The 25,392-nt window shown below is 34.7% G+C and overlaps 1 protein-coding gene across 5 annotated transcripts in view; it reads left to right on the top strand.

The window, feature by feature from the left end:
* Positions 1 to 25,392, top strand: part of LOC145260554 (uncharacterized) — a 285,770-nt gene that overhangs the window by 24,567 nt on the left and 235,811 nt on the right. The window contains exon 1 of one of the 5 annotated variants that reach the window (XM_080118791.1): positions 50 to 2,031. The exons of the other annotated variants lie outside the window; for them this stretch is intronic. The gene's annotated coding sequence lies outside the window, so the exon portion shown is untranslated. Of the gene's footprint in view, positions 1 to 49; positions 2,032 to 25,392 lie in introns of those variants that run through there. 5 annotated transcript variants of the gene reach the window in all.

The raw sequence follows: 25,392 nt of genomic DNA, 5'->3' as shown, positions 1-25,392 counted from the left end.
AATATTTAATAATATCCATTTATTAAATTAGTTATTAAAAAAAAAAAGAAGAAAATTAATATTTGATAATATCCATTTATAAAGTTAGCCCGATGGTGAGATTACAACGCTAAATTATTCATAAATATATGACATAAACAAATTGTATCGAGCTTGTGTCTTACTCTGCTCTCGTGGGGAGGCAAGGAAAAAAAAAAGTAGTTTTTATATGATTTAAATTTTCCGCAATAATAGGGCCCTATGATGGCGAGCGAGCAGAAGTTAGTATGTATATTTAGAAACTGGCTCCATTTTAGTTTGACGGTGTTATTGAGTTCAAACTTGTGAACACGTCTGCAAGTCTATTTTGACGAGGTGTCACACTAAATATAGGTTGGGAGTACTGTGTACTCATTTAACACATGGCATGATTTATTGCCATATTGTGACATCACAAAATTAGTTGACCAGGAACGATTTGGGAAAATTAGGAAGAGTTTTGGTTCTGGAAGCGAGGGAATGGTACGTTTCTTGAAGATGTAACACACAGATTGGTATGACTACCCCCCACAGACACACCCGACCAAGGTGTACTTAGCGAAGAGAACTTAGTGAGGCATTGCCAAACCACTATGTCTTAAAATCCACAATAAATTCCAAACAAGAAGACTTATGAGTTTCCATTTGTACTTTTTCCATGAAAAAGATTCCCTCGTAGAATCGGGTTAAGAAAATAGCAGTGTAAGCTTCAAGTCAACCCAAAGGACACTGCTACAAAAGAATGGAGAGAGACAGACTAAGGTATGTGCTAAAACAGCTAAATAAATAGTCTTTTAACTGTGTTAAAAACTTGTGGATGAAAAGGGTTGATATGGCATTATCCATCAATATTAATATTTATGTATAAAATAAAGATGATCATGGGCCAAACGTTGAATGAAGTACTTGTTAATTGGATTACTGAAAGTATATAACTTTGCTTAAATATCATATATAAGTACGCAAAATATAAAGATATGCCGTTATCAAACAATAATACTTCTGTTAAGTGATGAGGTCAGAAGATTTTTGGATTCCTCGATATTCTTGGGCAAGATCAGGACATGCGTCCTGCTAGTTCATTAATAAAATTATATAATTTTGACAAGATTTATATCAAACTAGCGGGGGGGGGGTACCCGGCGTTTCCCGGGTGTTTGTAGGTGTGTGTATATTTTTAATAACTAACTTTATAAATGGATATTGTCAAATATTAATTTTCTTTCTTTTTAAAACAACTAACTTTATAAATTGTTATTATTAAATATTAATTTTCATTTTTATTTGAATAACTGACTTTGAAAAATAACACTCCTTTACTGTAGAGGTTCGTGCCGGAAGATTTTCTACTCTAAAAGTTTATTTCCTTGGACCATTCGTCTTTGAATTTCCCTCTTTGCCCCCTGTTTCCCGAATAGTACCAACATGCAGAAATGTAAATGCAATGTGAACAAACAGTTTACTATCCAACTCCAAACCTTATAAATCCTTACACTTCAGTATTTGTGACGAGTAAAAGCAAAGAATATGCTAATATTTATTCCACATATCAACAAAACAAACAAGTTCATCAGATGAGGATATGCAAGACAAAAAAATTAAACGTCATAAATAAAAAAGTGGAGCCTTGAACATAATTTTGTCTGATGAATTTACATTTGCTGAGAGACCTCTGAGTAATAAACACATTTTGTGAAAGAGAGGAAAATAATGGGGGAAAAAGTAAAAATCCAATCCAATTACCAATGAAAATGTTTTTGCAGGATCAAAAACAAATAACATGAAGTAAATATATATAAAGCATAAAGAAATAAATCTATACAAAGCAAAGAGAAATGAAACAAAAATCAATAAAGTGCACGTTTGATAAAACAGGCTTTAACTAGAGGTATCGACAGTTGCTGTAGCATTTGGATAAGTTGAAGGCAGAGTTAGGAAAAGCAAACTTACAAAATCAGAACTAAGTGTCAAAGAATTATCAAACAAAAAAAGAAACAGTGAAGATCAAGAGACGTAAGTAAAATAATAATGTTTCTTTCATTTTAATACTACTCATAGTAAAATTTGTGTAATTTAAATATCTCTATTTCGATTTTATTTATATTGAATGTAGGCGAGTTATTCTATTGTATATTTATATTTTACTTCTTAAGTCAAAATATTTTGACTATAAATTAGATTTTAAAAATTATATATATATATATATATATATATATATATATATGTGTGTGTGTGTGTGTGTGTGTGTGTGTGTGTGTGTGTGTGTGTGTGTGTGTGTGTGTGTGTGTATATTTATTTCATTAAATACAATAGACGTTTTTTGTCTATTAATTCTATTTTTGATCCTTTCTAACTTTTGAATAGTAGTCTTCACTGGCAGGAACTGGCTGATATAATTGCCGTATTTGTTGTAAGTCCGAGTACTTTCCAATCCTTCTGGATTCATCGTCAGGAATGGATTAATCTAACTGGTTTTGAACAATTTATATAATTTTTTCATCTATAATTATACACTTTCATAAATTGTTCAGAACCAGTTAGATTAACGATGAATCCAGAAGGATTGGAAAGTACTCAAACTTACCACAGATACGGCGATTATATCAGCTAGTTTCTGCCAGAAGTGAAGACCGTTATTGGAAATTGAAAAGGTTCAAAAACAGAATTAATAGACAAAAAAGCCTATTTCATTTACTGAAATATGCTTCAGAGAAAAAATGATATTTATTGTATAAAGTTTTAAATGGCAATTTCTTTGGTTAATTTATTTTAGCAATGTTTTTTTCATTCCTCTTTTCCATGATCTTTCATAAGATCCTTTAAAAATTTAAAACAGTGTCCACATGCTGCAAGGCCATCATTGGTTATACCTATGATGAACATTACATGTGAAAAAAAAAAAAAAAAAAAGAAAAGAAAACCTACCTATGCATATTGTCTTAAGGAGTTAGGATTACAAGGTGGGATACTCACATCTCTTGTGTACCTTCTCCATGCAGAAAAATATTCATGTACGAGTTGAAATGCACTCTAAGAAGGGACTGCTGCTGCTGCTGCTGCTGATGATGATGATGATGATAATAATAATAATAATAATTGTTATTATTATTATTATTAGCAAAACGGAAAATTCCACAGTAGTTTACAATTTTTTAAACATATTATAAATAAAAATAATAAAAATAAAACAAATAATAACGAATTTAAAACAATTTTTTTTGCAAATTTTTTTAACAAGTTATATATATATATATATATATATATATATATATATATATATATATATATATATATATATATATATATATATAACTTGAGTTCCTTCAGCCATAATCGAACCCGAAACCAAAACTTATGAAGAATTCCTGATAAAATTATTTATGTGAAAAAATGGAAGTACATAACAATTAAAAAACCCCGGATGTAAGCGTGACACACAAAAGAACACACACGCTATCGTATTAATATATAGATTATTATTATTATTATTATTATTATTATTATTATTATTATTATTATTATTATCAACAACAACAACAACAACAACAACAATAAAAACAAGAACAACAACGTCTCCCTTCAAAGATCAAGGGTTTTCTTAAGGATGTTGGTGGTACCTACAATATCAGAGCTCTGAAGGCCGCCTAAAACATCGGGGATTTGTAGTTTTTCAATTGTCCTTCCAGACGACTTGATACTACTCCTAATGTACCAACTACGACTGGGATTATTTGTGTTTTAACCTCGTGTATACGCCTTATCTCCAAGGCCAATGGAGCATAATTGCTCGACTTGTCGTTCTCCTTCTCTCTCACATTCCTGTCCCAGGGTACTGAGAAGTCTACAATCTTCTAGTTTTTTGAGACCTTGTCAATGACGACCAAATCCGGACAATTATGTTCCAATTGCTTGGTCGTTATGACACTTTTGTCCCACTATACCTCTACCTTGCCATCCTCACTTGTTCTCACTTCATAAGGCACCTCCTAAAACCATTTTCCAAAACACTTCACCCCAACCTTTTTACACACCTCCCAATATATCCGGAGTTCCCTGCGATCGTGTCTTTTGCAGTACTCTCTCTGGGCCAGTCCACTACACCCTGCAAGCAAGGTGCGCAATTGACTCTGATGTCTTAACACAAATCCGGCATTCTGCAGCAACTTCCTCTCCTAAAACCACTTTTTTGAACAATCGTGTTCCTAATGCCTGCTCTTGTGCTGCACAACCAAAAGCTTCAGTTCTCTTAGCCAGATACCCAGCTCTAAGCCATTGCCATGATCTTTCATCAGCCACTTCTGCTATATTCTGAAAGAACCTTCTATGCATTTTCTTCCTAGCCAGTTCCTCTGCTCTTTCTCTATCCATACGTTTCACATAATCAGCCTTGGTTTCACAAACCTCCACTTCATTGGCCACAACCTTAAGCATCCACTCCCCACTTCTAACCACATGCTCCTTCAACGACATCTCCTCGGTTCTAACACAATCTTTTACACTTTTCAATTCTCTCCCATCGTCTTTTCTCTTTTGATACAGCCTTGCTATGCTACTTCGAATGTGAAATATACCAAACATTGCTAAAACTTTTCTTGTTTTGATATCCATGGCATGCAAATCCTTGTCAGACCATTCTAAAATTCCCGCACTGTATCTCAAAACACTGACTACCGATGCATTCACTGCTTTCATTAAGTTTCCTCCATATAGTTTTGACTTTGCAATTAGTTTCACTCTTCTAAGATACTCCTTCCTGACTTTCTCATTCATTTCTCTGTTCATGATGTCTACACCTTCCAACATTTCCAAATACTTATATCCTGTATCTTCTATTTCATGATTTCTCCATTTGGCAGCACTATTCCATTCGAATGAACCTTTACTCCTCTTTTCATCACCAGCACTGCACATTTACTAATCCCAAACTCCATCCCAATGTCTTCTGAGTATGTCCCCACAAGTTCTACCAGTCTCCCCATTTCCTTTTCATTTCTACCAAATATTTTCAAATCATCCATAAACAGTAGATGGTTGAGGTGTCTGTCACCAGATCCAAAGTTGTACTTCAGTTTTTCTCTCTTCAAGAGGATGCTCAGTGGCATCATTGTCATTACAAAAAAAAAAATGATAATAATAATAATAAAAAAACAAACAAACAACGACAATAACAACAACAACATCCTTGGATGTTTCAATAATTGAATGAGGTTGAACCTCAAAATACTTCTGAATAATCAATTTGCTATAAGAAAAAGTATCGGAAAATACAAACCAGATTATACAACTAAAGTTATGGGTTTACAAATGGTTGAACTTTTAAGATTTTTTCAGACGTTTTGCAATCTGTATCTTTTGTTTTTTATTATAATTTCATTAAAGCTAAAGGGAAAACAGATTTTGGGAAGGTGGGTGTCATCTTTAAAAAGTTCAAATTTTCTAAATCAATGACAAGCATACCATTATAGTGAAAATAGTTTAAAGTAGAGCTGTTATGACTAAAGTGATGGGCTCGTAGAAAAGAGTTAAATTAACATTGGAAGATTTTAAAATTTTGCTAAAATTTCTTTTTTGAGTTTAAGTCATAAGAAAACCAATTAAATATTTTAGTAAAGAATTTGATGATTTGTTCGTGATCTTTTGAATAATCTACTGAAGTAGTGGATCATTCCTATCAAATTTCAAGTCCATATGTCTAATAAACGAAAAGTAGTTCTGACAAGAGACTGAGAAATATATATATATATATATATATATATATATATATATATATATATATATTTTGTTATTGTTGGTTTTTTCAAGCGATACATATGGTTAATATTGGCTCCACCTCGAAGCTCATTTTTTTTTTTATTTGCTTAGAAAGTCGCCCTTTTAATTTGTTAAGTTGTTTAATATATATATGGAGAGAGAGAGACAGACAGACAGACAGACAGACAGACAGACTTGTAGACAATCACTGAGATGGGTGGTTCTTTGATCGTTTAATATTTCAGCTGTTTACTTCACTGCCAATCATTGTACTGTGATAATTCTTCCTTTAATTACAATTTTTCCTAGTCTTTTTACCAGGTTTTTGGAAATGTTCCTAGTGTTCCAACAAGCATTATTAATTTTCTTCATGATCCAGATTCCTTTCATGTATTTACTTAGTTTCTCTGCCTTTTTGATCTTCACCTTGCATGTCGCATGTAATGAATTTAAATTCTAGTACTGCGTCACTGTTCGGTGACAAAAGATACTGATATGGATTTAGCATGCTTATTTCACATTTCGATTCTAATTAACTAATTAGTTCTGCATTAGTAAACACATTTCTATTTTGTGTTCTTACAAACCCGCAGTCAGTGGCAATTGTCCATGTTTGTAAACTGCCGAACCAGATTCAGTATTTAAAAAAAAAATTAAATTGTAACAAAGTTAGTTTATTGTCAATAACAGGGTACAATAATAATAAATGAAAATTGGCTAGTCAGAATCGAAGTTTGATTTGTCAGTTTAAATCCTGTTTAAGTTCGACTTTTAAAACCGACATAATTTTATATATTATATACTATATTGACTGGTCTGCGCCGTTTTTGCAAAGTTGTTTTTCATTTTACTTAAATAGAATTTCCAGTCTTAATTTTCTGATAGCATTCTATTTTTTTCCATCTCTTTGAAGCTTTTAATTATTTTTCTGACACAATCTGCTCCTAAACACACAGCTTTTACTGGTCGTATGTGTTGCTAATTGCTTAACACCCGATACCCAGGATTAACAAAGAAAAATATATTATTAAATAAAATAAAATATAAATAAAAAAATCCACAAAAATACCCCACCCTCTGTTGAGGTGCTTAAGTACTGACCAGAGGCTGAAAACAAGTAAAAACTCATTTAACCTCACACCTAGCTTCCCATCCAGTTCTCGTTCGATCACCAAAGTTAAGCAACATAGAACCTGGTCAGTACTTAGATGGGTGACCGCTTGGGAATACCGGGTGCTGTAAGCATTTCTCTTTTTGGAGAGAACTTGAATGCCTACTAGACACTATCCTCGAGTGTCTAAGGTCTCTCTGTTCAGGGGTTTGTCAGAACAACCTGGCATGAGGATACTTTTTCCATAGAAGTAAACCCTGACCAAATATTCAAAATCACGTAATATTCGCTGTCCAAATAAGATCTCCTCACTATGGCTAACTCACATTAGCTTTTCCGAGGATGTTACCTCAAGTAATAACACGATGCTGGATACTCCACCAGACTAGATAAATTCTTGTCCTGGAATCCAGTAAAACCAAGAAAAGATGTACTACAACATGTAAAAATGGTTCATTGGGGAGAGGAAAATTATGTTCTCAATTTCTTTACTCAGTGTTTGAGAGACAAAGAACTTTAATAGAACATTCGAATATCTATGTATCTCATATAGACTTCAAGTGTTAGCCCCAGGTAGCGGGCCACTTGGTTTCTGAAAACTTCAACAGAAGTAACATGAAACAAAAAAATGAACAGAAGAACCTGAAGTCCTACCTAATATTCCTGGTGAACCAAATGCAAAAGAGATCCAGACAATTATACTTGAAGGAACGAGGATACTAAAAAGAGCTCTCGGCTGGTTTCAATAAAAAGCAGGACAATGTTGGCAGCTGGTTTGGTTGCCCCATTCTCAACGTTACAATCTTCAAAGGAAAAATATTTTTTTTAAAAAGTGAACACAACATGTCATCGAAACATTCCTTACTTGTATTGCAAAGTTATTGATTGATTAAGTTATTAAACTTTGTTTTCCTGCTCTTAATTACTGATATTTCTTCACTGCTTTTAAAGCTTTTAAATTATCATTCTTTGACTAAATGTATCCTTAAATTTAATTTATATATACTGGCCATATGTATATGGTTTCTTATGTCTGATACTAAAATCCCTCATCCAAAATAACTGGAACAATTCTTTCCTAAATGTCAGGTTAAAAGGGCTAGTTACTTTGCATCCAAGACGACTGCCTGTGTCTGTTTTGTATGATAAACAGTATTATAAATCCTTATACTCCTAAATCTTACCCTAATTCCTGCATATCCTAATGTATATTAATACTCTATTTTTGTAGGTTTGATCATCTCTTCTGTCACAATTGGACAAAAAAAAAAACAAAAAAAAAACAAAAACAATTGCTCCACTTCCCATGCTGTTATAAAATCACATACATGGTGCTTTGCACATAGAATGGGGAATTATCTTCTATTTCCTAACTTTAAAAAGCAGAAGAAAGTTAAAAATCGATACTAAACATCTATAGTTATTATGTATATTGAGTAGACATGCACTATTTATAATTTATACCTATATGCTATATCTTATCTATATGATAGATACTTATTAGCTATAGTTTATACTTATACTTAAAATTATTTATATTAAGTAGAAACTATTTATATCTTTCTTTCCCTTGGGCTAAAGTACTGGTGATTGTTTTTTGCATGAAAACCAAAATCTGAAGTTCCAAGTTCAAAATCTGAGTCATACCCAAAGTCTTTATATGATAATTTTCCCAATGTATTTATTAATCCACAATTAATAATTTATTCCTCATTTAACTTTAATAGATAATAATCTAAAATCTACACCTCATGCTTATAATGTGTGATTAACTACACCTTCCAATCTCTTTTCTTAATTCTATTTTGTTGAGGAGTGTAACTTCATAGCAGACACTAATTATCTGTGATACTAACTCGATTAATCCTAACTACCCATGCAAGGATCATAAATACCTGGCTTTGGAACTAGGCACAGGCTATGGCTCTTGGTACTGATGGACCCATAGATCTCATCAGGGTATCCATCTAGGAAACGAAACACTCTAATGTTAAACCTGTACCACTGACCTCATATGTCTTGACACCATGGGAAGGAGGCCTCCTCAGTCCTGGTTGACAACTTCCCTAGAGCTGGTAATTCAATCTGATAACAGGTTTGCAAACCTAAACTGCTTAAGGAGTAGATAGGCTCTGCCTATCGCCTGGCTTCCATACTCCTTCTTTGCCTATTAGTCAGGAGCAGAGGTAATGTCACAAGGGTTCATTAGATACTCAGTGCTTGGCTTTCTTTCCTGATTAGGACAATGAATGCACTCTCCCACTTTCACCCATTTCTTTCCTCTAAAACTTGGCATCTTGGGGGTGGTTTTTTACCATGTATGCTCATATGATTAGACTGAGCCACTCTTGTCTGATAGGTTTGAGGGTACTAGTTTGACAAACTGACAAACTGGTACCCTCAATATCAGGATGGTTGTAGTTCACATGGAAAGAGACGCTGCACTCATCCCTGGTGGCCACATTCCTGTGAACGAGAAGTCAGCTGATGGTCTACCTGTGTTGCATAATGAAGGCTATGCACATCCACCCTAAAACTAACACGATTAAATGAAATGATAGCTCAATCCAAAATAATGATTAAGCCAAACGCACACTCAAACAACAATTTGCCTCCTCCTTTGAGGCTCGCATTCACAAATATCCATGGACTTGGAACTTAGACGATGTAGAATCATTTCTCCTAGCAAACTCCCCGAATATCTTAGCACCAAGTGAAACTAACTTACAGTCCTCCATCCTCTCTAATCACTTTAACATATCTAGGTTATCTCCTACTTGTCATAAGGACTCTGACAGACACATGCATGGGCTTGAAGTCTATATTCATAACACCCTCCTCTTGACTAGGGAATCCAAACTAGAATCATACCACTAGGCTTCCATGTACTTCAGACTAACTTTACAACATACTTACAGCTACTTATATTTTCTCTACCACTCTTCCTCGATTCAGGACTGTATTCTAATAAATCATGTCTCTGCCAGCATAGATGTAGCACTCTCCCTAGATACTAGTGCCCAAGTACATGTATTTGATGGCTTTAATGTCCACCACAGTAATTGGCTTTGTTTCTCTAATTACACAGACACAACTGGTAGCATCACACATAGCTTTTCTATATCCCATTCCCTGACACAACCAGTAACATTCCCGACCCGCCTCCCAGATCCAGATCCAGAAGTGAGCTTGTTAATACTGACGTATTAACAAGCTCACTTCTGGATCTATTTCTGACCACGATTTCTAAGGATTGTGTAACAAAAACCCATTGGCCTCTCGGGAATACTGATCATGCTGTGATAATAATTGAGAAGGAGATGCTGACAGTTGTATACAGCCTAGAGAAATTTCACCATTACACACATGGAAGAGAAGTAGTAGTTTTGACTGACCACAAGCCGCTTGTCTCAATCAGCAAAAAGCCCTTATCAAAGGCACCAAAACGGCTGCAGAACGTCCTGCTACGGGCGCAGCAATACAACTACACACTACGATATAAACCAGGGAAAGATATCCCATTAGCAGATACGCTGTCGCAAGCACCAACAAGCAAGCCAGAGTTGGAAGAAATAATGTCAGTGAATAATCTGACAATGCAGTCTATACAAGACCACAGGCTCGCAGAGATTTGCCAAAAGACAGTTGAGGACTCCAACATGAGAGCACTGGCAGAGGTAATCGCCAGGGGTGGCTGCATAATAAGGAAAGCTTACCCAACTCTGTCAAACTGTTTTTTGATTACAGGGATGAACTCGCGGTACAAGATGGGCTAGTACTCCGAGGACAAAGAATAGTCATACCACATGCTATGCGGAGTGAGATGAAACAAAAAGCACATGCCAGCCACCTCGGCATAAATACATGTCTGCGACGACCTCATATTTTGGCCGGGAATGTCTAAAGAGATTAGACAATACATCGAAGCCTGTGACACCTGTGCAACCTATGCAGACCGCCAGCCAGCAGAAGCACAGACCATAGCACCAGTGTCGGAAAGACTTTGGCAACAAGTAGCAGCAGACCTTCTATCATGGGGAGGGAACAACTATCTGATCACAGTAGACAGACATAGCAATTTCTTTGAAATTGACAAACTGGATATGCCCACATCAGAAGCCATGATTGAATGCATGAAAGCGCATTTTGCACGCCATGGAATTCCAGAGGTGCTGACATCCGACAATGGTCCTCAATTTTCGTCTTATGCATTCCGAAGGTTTGCAAGTAAATGGCTATTCATACACGAGACAATATCGCCAGGCAACAGCCAAGCAAATGGTGCTGCCGAAGCAGCAGTAAAAATCACCAAACGCCTCTTCCGAAAATGCAAAGCATCAGGAGAAGATCCATTCCTGGGACTGTTGAACATACGCAACGCACCAACTGAAGGACTAAGTACCAGCCCAGCACAAAGACTCTTTGGTAGAAGGACAAGATCAACAGTACCAACTGTCGAGTTAAAGCTCAAGCCACTTTACCCACATTCAACTGATGAAGCATGGAGAAAACAGGAAAGGAGGATTAGGCACCATAAGACGGGAAAAGAGCTAAAAGGTGATAATGTTCGAGTCCAGCCACCCAGTCTCTACACAAGAGAGTGGAGGGAAGCAACGGTCCGAAAACAAATGACTGGTAGGCCCTATGAAGTGGAAGCAAGAGACGGACAACGATACCGCCGAAACAGGCGATTCCTGCACAAAACGCCTGAGTAAAAACATTCCTTCCCAGGACACCATCAAACAACACACACAGCTGATGATAACCCTCAGTCTCAAATACAGCCTGACAATCCCATATCACAAAGAGAAAGGATTGCACAGGAAAATGAGCCGACTCAAGAAAATATTTGTGTAAGGAATGACAGCCAACAAGTGATCACACGCTCAGGACGCATTATTTGAAAACCTGCATGCTACAACGAATGAACAATTCACCCTCCCCCATGTGGCCATTTAAAACTCTGTCCCTATCCCTTCTCCCTTAGAGGAAAACAAAATAAACAAACACCCTCCCCAACGGGGGGGGGGGTGTTGCCTGCCCTTTCTATGAACTCTCCGAAAAAGGAGGAAGACGGCTGTATGAAAAAACATGGCGCTCAATAAAGCTGCTATTACATCCTAACTCCGTGTCGTCTTCACTCTGATATTAACCCGTGAACGTAACAGTAGTGTTTTTCTTACATGATACGTTTGTGTGCGAACGGGCTTAGTGAAGTGTCTTATCACATCGTGTAGGAATTTTTCTAATAAGAAAGTTAAAAATAAAAAATGTGGTTCATTTTTTTTATCTTACATTTTTTTAATGCTTTTTTAATTGATCAAAAATAAAGTTTTCACAAGCGGTTTGCAAAAACATAAGCACCAAACACATTTTTATGTTTTTCGTTCTTTTTTTTTTTTTTTGAGGGAGGGGGTATTCCATTAACAGATGCTTCTGCAGTTTAATTAACCGTTTTTCCGTAAGTAACGCGCCAACATTTACCATTTCACAAAAATTCTGTTTACATTGCACCCCTCCCCCCCAATGTAAACAGAATTTTTGTGAAATGGTAAATGTCAGCGCGTTACTTACGGAAAAACGGTTAATTAAACTGCAGAAGCACCTGTTTAACTACACAAGTCCTATAATTGAATACCCCACCCCCAAAAAAGAAAGAAAAACATAAAAATGTTTAGTGGTTATGTTTTTGTAAATCGCTCGTGAAAACTTTTTTTAGATCAATTAAAAAGCATTAAAACTACGTAAGAAAAATAAATAAATAAATAAACCACATATGTTTTTTTAAAACTTGATTTGAAATGACCGCTTAAAGATTCCTACGTGATATGATAAGACATCCCACTAGGCTCGGTCGCACGTGAACGTATCATGTAAGAAAAACACTACCGAAGGCGGTGAAATGGCACAAAATAGTCCCAACTTGTAACGGGACAACATATGATCGCAAGAGCACCTATCATATCGGGCGCAGTTCGACAAGGTTAGAGACACCCGCTGTGGATGGTGCAATGTTGGTCCCGTTATACAACTCACTGTTCACTCAATGTCGATTTTTATAGGTTTTCAGGTATGCTGACAACATATGACTAAGGTTTCCTCAGATATTGCTTAAAATTTTTGCAATGTTGGGTGCCTTCGTGAAAGAGCAATCTTGGTCGATAGAAATGATGCTGTTATGATCAATTATCTTTTGAAAGAGTTATCAATCCATTGATTGTGTTATCAATGAAGATCAGGAAATAAAATTTCCTGCAGAATTCACTACAACCACATCAACCTTATATTGAAGGAAGGAGCTCCAATTATATTAAGAAATCTTGATCCACCTAAACCGTAATGACATACAGTTAGCAATAAAATCTTTGAAAACTAATGTTCTGGAAACCATTATAATAACTGGTAATTTTAAAGATTAAACTTAATTCATCAGATTCCCCTTATTCCTTAATTAAGAATACAGCATTTCAAAATGGTAATTATGATACATTTCAGTATGACATTGCCTTCATTGCTGTCCATAAGATTCTGTTCAGTCCTAGGTAGTGTTGGGACGATTCCTAAATTTTTTCAGATTCCAGGAAAATGTTGATTAATGATTCTGATACAAAGTATGATTCCGATTCCTGTAGAATTGTTTTGAAATATACCATTATATAACCGAAATTGGTACAGCGAAAAAGTAAAAATACAATTAAGGGAATTTCGAAAACAATTTTTTTTTTTTGTAAAATTTCTTCCATTGAAGTCACAAATATTTTAATCATGAATTAAACATGCACCATGAAATTAATAACAATTTCAGGAGTTTTATATATTAAAAAATATAAAGAAAAAGTAATGATTAATTCAAAATATAAAATAAATTTCAAGGGGAATAACATGCTTTATCTTTTGATGTTCATTTTTTTTGTTTTATTTTCTTTTTATTTTTGATAATTTTAAAATTTAACTTTTTGCAGCTTTAATCGCTGATTTTTATTCCACTTTCTAGAATATTCTTATTTCGAAATGAATAAATCATTGATTAAATTTTTAGCCTTTTATATTCAGTCGTCTCAAATTATTCTTATTTGACTTTAAAAATATTTTTAATGTTTTTTTTTCATCTAAATTGGTTTGGTAAATGTTACTTCACGCTACAACAGAACACTGATCACTAATTTGTTTTTAAGGGTATCCGAGGTTGCTGATAATGAATCTGATAATCAAACCCGGCACAAATTTAGCGTTTGCATGGTATGAACCCCTGGGGTATTCCATTAACAGGTGTGCCTGCAGTTTAATTAACCGTTTTTCCATAAGTAATGTGCCGCCATTCACCATTTCAAAAATTCTGTTTACATTGGAGAGCGGGTGTAATGCTGGGGCGCGTTACTTACGGAAAAACGGTTAATTAAACTGCAGAAGCACTTGTTAAACTACACAAGTGTAATAATTGAATACCCCCAAAAAGAACGAAAAACAAAAATGTTTAGTGGTTATGTTTTTGTAAACCGCTCGTGAAAACTTTTTAGATCAATTAAAAAAGCATTAAAACTATGTAAAAAAAAAAAATTTAACTTGATTTGAAATGACCAATATAGATTCCTACGCGATATAAGACACCCCACTGCCTGTTCGCATGCGAACGTATCATGTAAGGAAAACACTAACAAAAGCAATGAAATGGCACAAAATAGCCCCAAGGTCCAGGGGTTCATACCATGCAAACGGCAAATATGCGGCGGGTTTGATTATCAGATTCGTTGTCAGCGACCTCGAATACCCCTAAAAAACAAATTAGATTTACATCTTTATTTCTATATAAAAAAGTAAATTTTTGGTAATTGTTTATTTCTATTGTTAGATAAAAGTCATTTATTGAACATTCAAAATCACCTCCGCCTTAATGCTGTTTCTGACAACTTTTTTATTTATTTTTTTTTTTAGGGGCTGGGAAACATTTACCTATGCTCACATCACAACCGTGATACCAGGCATCGGTGAATGTCGACCAAGCCCCTACAGTCCTTCAGTTGAACGGCTCTGAGTGACTAGTTAGTTTGCAAAGTTAGGGTTCAAAGTTAAACTTTTTTCCTTTTTTTAATAAATTTTTCACATTTTGTTTTTGTTGTGCAAAGAAGTTCCAAAAGAAATGTTTAATTGCTTCATTCACAGAATATTTTAATGAAATTTAAATTTCTAAAAGAAAACAAAATTAAGTTTACTTACCGCATTGTTCTATTAAACCTTTTATTGTTTAAATAATTTGACTTTGCTTGTTTTATTTTTTAAAAAGTATAAAGGTTGACAAGACATTTTTCATTTACTAATGAGATTTTTCATTCATTTAATAATGGAAGAGTGTCGGTAAAAAAAACTTGCCAAACGATAAGCCCCCCCCTTTTTTTTTTAGTCACCATTGATTTTTAACATGATTTACTCGCAATGAGAGCATTGTAAAATCTTTTTTCTTTAAGGGTTAAGTATTCATCAACTTTTTCATGGACTTGACATATTTAGGCTGTTTTATACATAAATAAATTTCGCTCACGAATGAAAACAAAGTTTCGCAACAGTACAAACAGGTAACTAATCATGGGCCTCGAAGTTTTGACAGCGCCTATGTATGTGATAGAATAAGAAAACTCATTAAATAAAGATTACCTTTAAAGTAGTTATTAAAATTCTTGTATATCATATTAAACATGTTATGAAAAGTTCTATGACGTTTTTATAATAAATTTTTGATAGCATTAATCTCACTTCAAGCAAACAGTTCAACTTAAAAATATAAGAGAATCGTAATGAAAGAATCGTAAATCTAAGGCATTTTTTAACAATGCGATTCCGATTTCCCCCAAAATACACGATTCTTACGATTAACGATTCCGATTAATCGTCCCACCACTAATATATATATATATATATATATATATATATATATATATATATATATATATATTGTATATATTTATGTATATATATTGCACAGATATACATTGCGTATATATTGTATATATATATATATTTGTATATATATATTGTATATATATATGTGGTATTTATATTGTATATATAATTATTGTTTGTATATAAATTGTATTAATATATATTGTATATATATATAATTATATAATGTAAATAAAATATAACCGCTAGACACAATGCACGGCTCCTTACAGACAGCGCCTATGTAGGTGTATCAGAAATTTCGTGAAAATAGTGAAAATAGTGAATAATTCCACCCCATCTTTCCAAGCTTATAACTCCTCGAAAAATGTAAGTCAAGCCCTAATTATTTTTTCAATTAAAGGAGCAAGGACCAAGGTTTCATTAAAAAAAACAAAAAAAAAACAAAAACAATGTGTTTTTTTTAAAAAAAAAGGTTTTAAACTTCGGACTTTACAGGCAAATTTCTAAAAAACGGTTTTTTTTTGTTTTAAATTTGAATATATTATTTATTGACCTTTTCTCTTCAATTTGTGATATATAAGACTTTTGAAACATAAATTAATTATTTACTTTTTAATAGAGATTTCAAAATGAGAGGCGTGAATTATTCGACCCCCTGTCTTTCCAAGCTTATAACTCCTCGAAAAATGTAATTCAAGCCCTAATTTTTTTTTCAATTAAAGGAGCAATGACCAAGGTTTCATTAAAAAACAAAAACAAAAAAAAACAATGTGTTTTTTTTTTTTTTTAAATGTTTTAAACTTCGGACTTTACAGGTAAATTTCTAAAAAACGTTTTTTTTTGTTTTAAATTTGAATATATTATTTATTGACCTTTTCTCTTCAATTTGTGATATATAAGACTTTGAAACATAAATTAATTATTTACTTTTTAATAGAAACTTGAAAATGGGGGGGGGCGTGAATAAAAAAAAAACGTTTGTCTAAAATATTATATTCGGTGTATTGGAAAGAACATAAAATTTCACATTGACTCTGAAAATATCGTAAAAATAGAATCAATAGAAAAATTTTGATAGAAGTTTAAAAATTGAAAAATATTGAGTTCGGAAAATTCATTACTGTTTTTAAAAAAAAAATATTTCTATTACTTTTAAAACAACTTTAATAGTTTATTTTGGAAGTATAATCCATAAAGAAAATAAATAACCCACTTTTAACAGAGAAATTACGAGATTTTTATATTTTATTCGCAGTTTCGTGTTAAGGGTGTCAAAAATTCCTACAAAAATTCTGATAAACCTAGCGCCTATGTATGTGACGGAATAAGAAAACTCATTCAGATAAATAAAGATTACCTTTAAAGTAGTTAAATTCTTGTACATCATATTAAACATGTTATGAAAAGTTCTATGACGTTTTTATCATAAATTTTTGACAGCATTAATCTCACTTCAAACAAACAGTTCAACTTAAAAATATAAGAGAATCGTAATGAAAGAATCGTAAATCTGAGGTAATTTTTAACGATACGATTCCGATTCCGAATACCCTCAAAATACACAATTCTTACGATTAACGATTCCGCTTTAAAATAAAATAAAATGTTATGATTGCTTTTATTTTCTAAATCTAAGGTTTTAAAAAACCTTTAAGGTAACATATAAATAAAAAACAAAGACAAGTAAAACAATTCTTACTTGAAAGAATGTTGAAATTTTAATAAAAAAATATTTTTATTTATTTTTTTACTCACATTCAACATTCGGCATTTAGCGAAAGGAACGCACTCCTTAACCGGCCTTTGCAGGTCACTTCCATCATCATCATCGTTATAATTCCCTTCCAGCACTCTGCCATCCTCCTACCCTTTGGAGAGGGAGAGGGAGGAAGAAAGGGCCTTTGCCTATTTTAATCAGTTCGAAGATCACATGCCTGAGAGGAGAAGGTTTTATTTTGACCTCCGTCAAAGAGATTTGACGTTAAATTCGTCACGGTTTTTTCTTCTTTCTCCTTTAGAAAAAGTTTCATTGTAATTTTGTTCCAGTTATTAAAAAATAACAAAGTTTTATCTACTGAAAAATTAGTCCCAGTTATTAAAAAGCAAAGGTTTTATCGACTCTAAAGGATTAACAGAAGAAACTGGTTGTGTTTTGAGGATTTCTTTTCTGTAAAGAACAGAAACTAATTACGCCGTCAAGTCAAGCAGATTATCGGCACATGTGAACCCCAGGAAAGATTATTCAACCGAAGTTTCCTTCACAAAAAAAGTATTCCATTAATACCAGAATTTATCCCGTGAATTATTTTATTTGTTCACTTAAAGCCTACCAAAGCGGCTTTATTGTTTTCGTTTCTTTCCTTTGAATTTAAAGGTATCTGAGCCTTCACAAAGGAAAAATATTTTACCTCTTTCTCCCAAAGAGACTTTGTTTGTGATTCCTTTCGGAAAAGAAAAAAACATTTTGTAGAAAGACTGAAAATTTCGTTAAAAGAAGGACTGAATTTAAACAAGGACTCAAACAACTGTTTTCTGTTTTTTATGTATTCTTTTCTTTCAGCCTTTCTTACTAGTAAGAATTGTCGTCTTTTTTTGTATTATTTTTCATTTATTTTAAATGTTTCTTACGGTTTTTTTTAACCCTAGCTTTGAGAAATAAAGGCAATAGATAACTTTTTCTTTTAATAAGTTTGGATCATTTTAAACACATTCGGGTCTGTATTTCTTTTGCTCATTTCTATTAGTTTCCCATTTCCAACCAATTTGTTTTAAATGCTTTTTCCCTTTTTTTTCTTTCATTTTTGAAAAACCGATTTTAGTAACGAACCCAAAATTCCGTTAAGAAAGGCTGAAAAAAAAAGCACGTACAAAAAATAGAAAATAGTTCTTTAAATTCAATCTCAACTAAAGGTTCTTTCTTTTTTTCTCAGGAAAGAAAACATGCTAGGCTGAGTTGCAAGGTTCTTTCTAAGTTTTTTTTTCTTTCTTCTCCCCTGTCCCCTTTTTTTTAACAAACAAAACCTTCAAAGGTTTTTTTTAAAGTTTGTCTCTCTCTCTTCGTTGTATGGAGCGTCTGAATGGAAATCCTTTTCTCTGAAAAAGGTTGTCTTCCTTTTCTTCTTTTTCTGAAATGATATTCCTGTTCTCTGAAAAGGGTTGTGTTCTTTTTCTTCTTCAATAAATGGTGTATATTAGAACACCAATTTCAACCACTCAATAAAGGCTCTTTACCCGTAGTGAAGTGGTTGGATGTTTTTAACGTCGGTCTCCACTCGACGGAATCCCAGAAAAGAGACTTGCTCTCACGAAGTTTTATCCGGAACTAATTTGAAAAAGGCGCAAGAAAACGGGAATCCTAGTATTGTTTTCACAGCAGCCAATCACCATCAAGCAATGTTAATGGCTAGCAAGAAAAAAAGGAAAGGCACTAAACAAAGAGGGAGAGAGAAAAAGAGAGAAAGAGATGTCCACGAGGACTTATATGACAAAAAAATGGGAGGAAAGAGAGAGAGAGAGAGAGAGAGAGAGAGAGAGAGAGAGAGAGAGAGAGAGAGAGAGAGAGAGAGATAGTGACGCAGGCACGCACACACACACACATTCGCCAGCTGAAAAGGCCTTTCTGTATGTATGACTGCTTGACAACGGGGGGGGGAGATGAGAAGGGGGAGGGTAATATGAATGCTACTGACTAAACAAAACGGCTGACCCCTCCCACTTCCCTTTGCACTGCTGAAGACCACGTCGATAAAAAAATCCGAGAGTACATCTCTTTTTCTCAAAATGAAAAATACTTATGAAAGTTATTTGAAGAATATGTCCCGTTATGTCATGTCATAAATTTGATATTTTCTAATGTGCATATTTAGTATGAATTTTTATTTCGACAAACATTTTGGCTACATATTTGCAAACATATTTAACCTCATTAATGTTGAACACTAAACTGTGATGTACAAACATCTATATATCTATATATTTAGTTAAATTTGTCGCTTTTGTAAGTAGCATGCAAATTCCCTTACCAACGTGGTAAAGAGCTTTCTTCCCTTGCACACAAATGCCTGCATTACGTCGCCCCTTTTTGAATGAATATATATTGTCTTGAATTTTACTGTGTAAAAATTAATTTATTTTTGTTTAACATAGAGACGTGAACACAAAAATATAATTCATGAACCTTATCCCCGTGCGTTGGCAAAGAAGCTAATAATTCTTTGAGTTTATAAATTATTGAAATTGTATTCTTTTAGTTAATTTACAGAATTGCATTTGTGAAAATCTAACTATTAGTGGATTTTTGCTAGATTTATTAAACACATGTTGTTCGTTAAAAGTGTCTACTACATTGTTTTATTGAGTCGGAATTATTTTTTAAATTAAATTTTATTTTGTGTTAAAATCAATAAAATAACAAATTTACAAACGAGAAAAGGAACCAATGCAAGAAAACATGTTGTCTTGTTAATAAATTTAAAACATCAGATGCTTCGGTAGAAGGTGGAGTAAAAACTTCTATTTCTGTCTCGTAAATTATGTAAAATGTATTCGGATTTTATGAAGGAGTTGGTGTTATCATAAATGACATCACCCCCCCCTCTCCAAAAGCTATTTAGTTTGTTCAAGCAACCCTAATAAAGTACATCCCTCAACCAAATAAAGCATAGTTCACAGTATCGAAGAAGCATTATCTTCGAATTATAATAGATTCCAGCATGAATGCTTTCATGGGGGATTATTTAATAGGTAACTGACAATCTCTCTTTTAGCTGGTTCGAATGCAAATAACAGCATGTGTTATAACAGCATATTCTAATAATAAAAGTTATATAATACTACGCCAGTATCTTGGAATCTTATTCAGCACTGAAGGAAAAAAGTGTACAATCAAACATCAATTTCTATAATAATTCAACAAATAGCAGAAAAATATTAATGGTGGTATAACAAACGCTTTCTTATTTTCTTTTTTGATGAAAAACAAACTTTATGAGATACTTTGTATAATTGTGCTGTGAAAAAAATCTATGGAAGCACATTTTCTTGCTATAACACATTTTCTGGTATCCAACACTGCTTTTCTTTTTTTTGTTTGTTTGTTTGCTTTTCTTGAAACAAACAAACAAACAAACAAACAAAACGGCGAACGTATACCTGTTTAATTATTATATGATAATCAACTAATATGTTCAAAGACACTCAACATATTATGTCCATAATAAAATGGGGTAGCAATAATTTAATCAAGACATCTAATCTATACAGAAAATTGGAATATTCTTTACTAGCGGGGATACCCGGTGTTGCCCAGGTGTGGAAAGGTTTTATAGCAAGCAATGGAACCCTAACAAAAAGAATTAACTAATCCTCTAAAAAATAAAAAAGAAAATAGCAGCGAGTACCCATACGAGCACAAAAAAGTAGTAAGCAGGCAGGCAGACTCGAACCTGTAACACTAAGAGGAAAAGGAAGTGGAAAAAAAGCGAAGTGTTTAGTCGCTGCGCCCACTGTGACATACTGTGTTGCCGCAATTCAAATTAAGCTTAGTCATTGTAAGGTGTATGATGACTCTACAATAAAATGTCGATGAAAAAACTGACCCCTCTTTGTAAAAAATGGCCCAGTTGACGGTGAAACAATGAATGTTTTTGGCTAATTTTTCGATATTTGTCGGCCGAAAGACTAAGCTTTCAAACAATACCAATTTTGTCAGTGTTGGTCGCATGTGTCGAAAGTTTTAAGAAGACATACAAACATAGACACTAACAGACGCTTGAGATTTATATTATAGACTAGCCTGGGTGCCCGGCGTTGCCCGGGTGTGTGGAGGTGTGTGTAAGGGTGTTAATTGAGCAAAAAAAAAAAGTAAAATTGCGAGCGCAAAAATAAAAAGTTAGTAGTAGGCAGGCTCGAACCCCTAACACACAGAAGGAAAAGAAGGTGAAAAAAAGTCGGTTTTATCGATGCACCGTGATTGTGATGTCACGGGCAGTTTAAATAACGTCTTTTATGCAACATCATTGACACAAGGTTTGAATGACTTGCAAAAATGTTGACAACAAAGTGACCCTTCCTTGTAAAAAACGGTCCAGTTGATGGTGAAAAAATTAATGTTTTTGGCCAATTTTTCGGTATTTGTCATCTGAGACATCGATCTTTAAAACAATACCAATTTTGTCACGGTCCGACGCATCTGTCGAAAGTTTTTGGCAGACATACACACACACACACACACACACACACACACACACACACACACACACACATACACATATACACATTTTGCTTTTTAGCCTGGGAGCCCAGCGTTGCCCGGGTGTGTGGAGGTGTGTGTAAGAAAAAAAAATTCAAGAGTAGTAGGCAGGCTTGAACCCGTAACGTACAGGAGGAAAAGGAGGTGAAAAAAAAGTAAACGGCCTTATCGATGCGCCCACTACGATTATGACGTCATTAATATGTTTTATGCGACATCATTGACATGAGGTTTGAATGACTTGCAAAGTGATACCTCTTTGTAAAAATCGGTCCAGTTGATGGTGAAAGAATTAATGTTTTTGACCAATTTTTCGATATTTGTCAGCCGAAACATCAAGCTTTAAAACGATACCAATTTTGTCATGGTCCAACTTGCCTGTCGAAAGGCACACATACAAACACATACATACACACACACATACACGCACACCAACCGTCACTGTGGACAGGATGAATATAACTCATTGGCAGACTCCCGATCTGCAACCAAAGGTTTTTGGGTTTTATCCTCACCGCTGATTTGTATTAATTTTTTTAAAATTACATTTTAGACTACACGCCCCATGACCATTAAAGATCATTTCACATTACATAATCCAGTGCCCAGATAGGCACATTGCATTCTCTCTTCGGTCTTTGCCTTGGCACCGGTTCAACTTCATTACTCTTTGACTCAGCACAAACATTCTAATGGACCACGTGCCTTAAGTCTAAAATATGTTGTGGTATTCCATCGACATTCAATTGTTAGGGGATTACATTCCCGTAATCACTCCTCTTCCCCATTGCACCATGTATTGTGCATTAGGAGGTTTCACCCAAACCGTTCCTCCTATTTGGATTCTGGCTGGTCCTTGCTCATCAATTTCTGGTTCGGTGCCTCCATTCATAATTAAAAATTTATCTATGTGGCACTGTGTCCTCTTGCTGTCCGACCTTAGGGGTCATGTTGTATCAGAATGTGGCTTCTTCGGGTGATATCCTTCCTCTCTCGGCTCCTACTTTCACTGTCCGATGATGTCGCTCCACTATTCCATTTTCTCTAATTCTGCCCTGTAATAACTTTTTTATCTTCCATTTTTTTTAGTCTGGAAGATTTCGGAGCAAAAATCAGATCCATCATCCATTATCACCTCCCTTACTGGACCTCATCCAAGCATCACCTTTTCTAATTCAGTTGTAATGCAGACGTAGATTATGCATGTAACTTCCTCCATACGCCAGTGTACTTGGTTAACAGTCAGTCATTAACAAGTACTCTCTTCCACGATAGTGTGTTATGTCAACAGCTAATCTTGTCCAATTCTTCAAAACTCTAATTTCCCCAGGATTATATATATTTGGGGCGGGATTGATTGATTGATTGACACTGAGCACACTTCTTAACTACCATCTGAATTTCAACCCCTTTTTATATGGGAATCAACTTTCTGCACCAAATATAATGATCTTTCCACTCCCATGTGGTGCATGCCATGCAACTCATCCAGTTCACCAATTCCTAGACATATTGGGGCCTTTTCTTTCTCAACTAACCACTGTTTTTTTTATCTGTGTTAGCTCATCTGCCTTGTTTTTCTCTGAAAGTACAAACGCTGCTCCTATTCACAGTTCAAATTTAGATATTAACTCTTCAAGCACCCCTGATCTCCACTTTACAATCATTTCCCCAGCACCTTTTGTTCGTATTCTTTCACTCTCCTCCACTGTAGAGTTCACCTGAGTACAGTGGCTGAATCAGTTCTTATTTCGATATCTCTCATTTTATAGCTAAATTGATGCCCTTTAGAACAGCATCTAATTCAGCCATTTTAATATGATTATAATCATTATTTTTCCTCAACCATGTTGCATCTTCCGCCACCAGGTGTGGTCGTTGCAACAGGTGTGGTCGTTGAGATTGGCAGTAGCCAATCTCAACGACCACACCTGTTGCAATAGTGCTCGCAACACACCACACCATTCCTATGTTCGTTTCAGGTATGTATTTGTTTTTACCTTAGTTAGAATCTCCTGCATCAATCAACTTTGCCCTCCCAGACTACTCCAATTGCTCTTCTTTTCACATAACTGCATGCTAATCGCAGCCATCCAGCAATTTGACAGTGCTCCAACACTCCCACAGATAGAAAATTACTCCCACCTACTAATTTCTCCTCTTTGGGATCTCGTCGCCTCTCCTGACCATCAGCACTCCCATCCTTTTTTCATAATCTTAAAGCCCAGTGTCGCTTCTCCGTCCACGGATTCTGGCGATTTAGCTGCTATCCTTTTGTCAATATCTTCGTTACATCCACAATTATATCATTGATGCCTCATTTTGCTTCTTTTCTTTAACACCGTTTTAAAATGGCTGCCATAATCTTCAGTGCAAGTCTGAATCCTAATCGTGTTAGACAATACGTTTTTCCTTTATAACAGTTGGTACTGCCATCGTTCCTTCGCCACATGTAGGCAAACTTAAGGTCCACAATGGCGGTTCCTCCTACTAACCATCTCCATTTTCTCATCTTTTCATCACACACATCTATTATGTCACTCCCTGTATGATATGCCACAAAACGGTTCAACTCACGAAAGTCTAACACTGATCTGACTTTTCCTTTTGTAGGCGGAAACACTGCCATCAATGATAACACACCTTTTCTTTCTCCCTTCCATGGTAAAAGAATACCGTCCGATATCCATTTTTCCACCTTTTTCTCAAATTCTAAATTTTTCTTATTTTTCAGGGAATTTTAATAATACTGCACTATTTTCTATAACACTGAATGCTCTCCCTTCCATATCCATCTTACTGTTTATTTCTTCTCCATCGAAATTTCCCTCAAAGTTTTATCCTCAATTTTGCAAACGTTCAGCTGATGGGCAGCTGCGGCACAGTGTGCATTTCCAAACTTGACCTCAGCTTTCTTTATAGTTACACCTCACATCTCATTGATTACGTCCATTCCAATTATGACGTTGATCCCGTCGATGATGTGATCCATCAAGATCGCCCCCACTTTGACTCGTACTCCACATACTTTCATCTCTATTTGCCTGGTTTCTTTACATTTTATGTTTCTACCATCAACTACTTTCACTGTGCCACTCCTACCATATCTGCTCATGAGTTTGGAGTTGATTAAAGTAGTGCTGCACCCAGTATCGACAAGTGCAGTGATTACTGAATCATCCACCACCACCATTTCTATTATAGGAAGAGGCATGTATTGCACCCTCATTCTTGCGTTGTTGGGTTAGCTTGTGGTGGAGAAGCTCCCCCTTGCCCGTTTCCCTGAATCTGAGGACAAATGCGGCCAAACTTTCCACAGTTGTAGCATGTTACTCTGGCTCCAGGTATGCCATCTTCTTTCAGG

The sequence above is a fragment of the Euprymna scolopes genome, chromosome 36, assembly GCF_053919585.1.
Source record: "Euprymna scolopes isolate OS-2025 chromosome 36, ASM5391958v1, whole genome shotgun sequence".
Lineage (NCBI taxonomy): Eukaryota > Metazoa > Mollusca > Cephalopoda > Sepiida > Sepiolidae > Euprymna > Euprymna scolopes.
The sequence above is the reverse complement of the archived record's forward strand: the minus strand, read 5'-3'. Positions and strand labels throughout refer to the sequence as shown.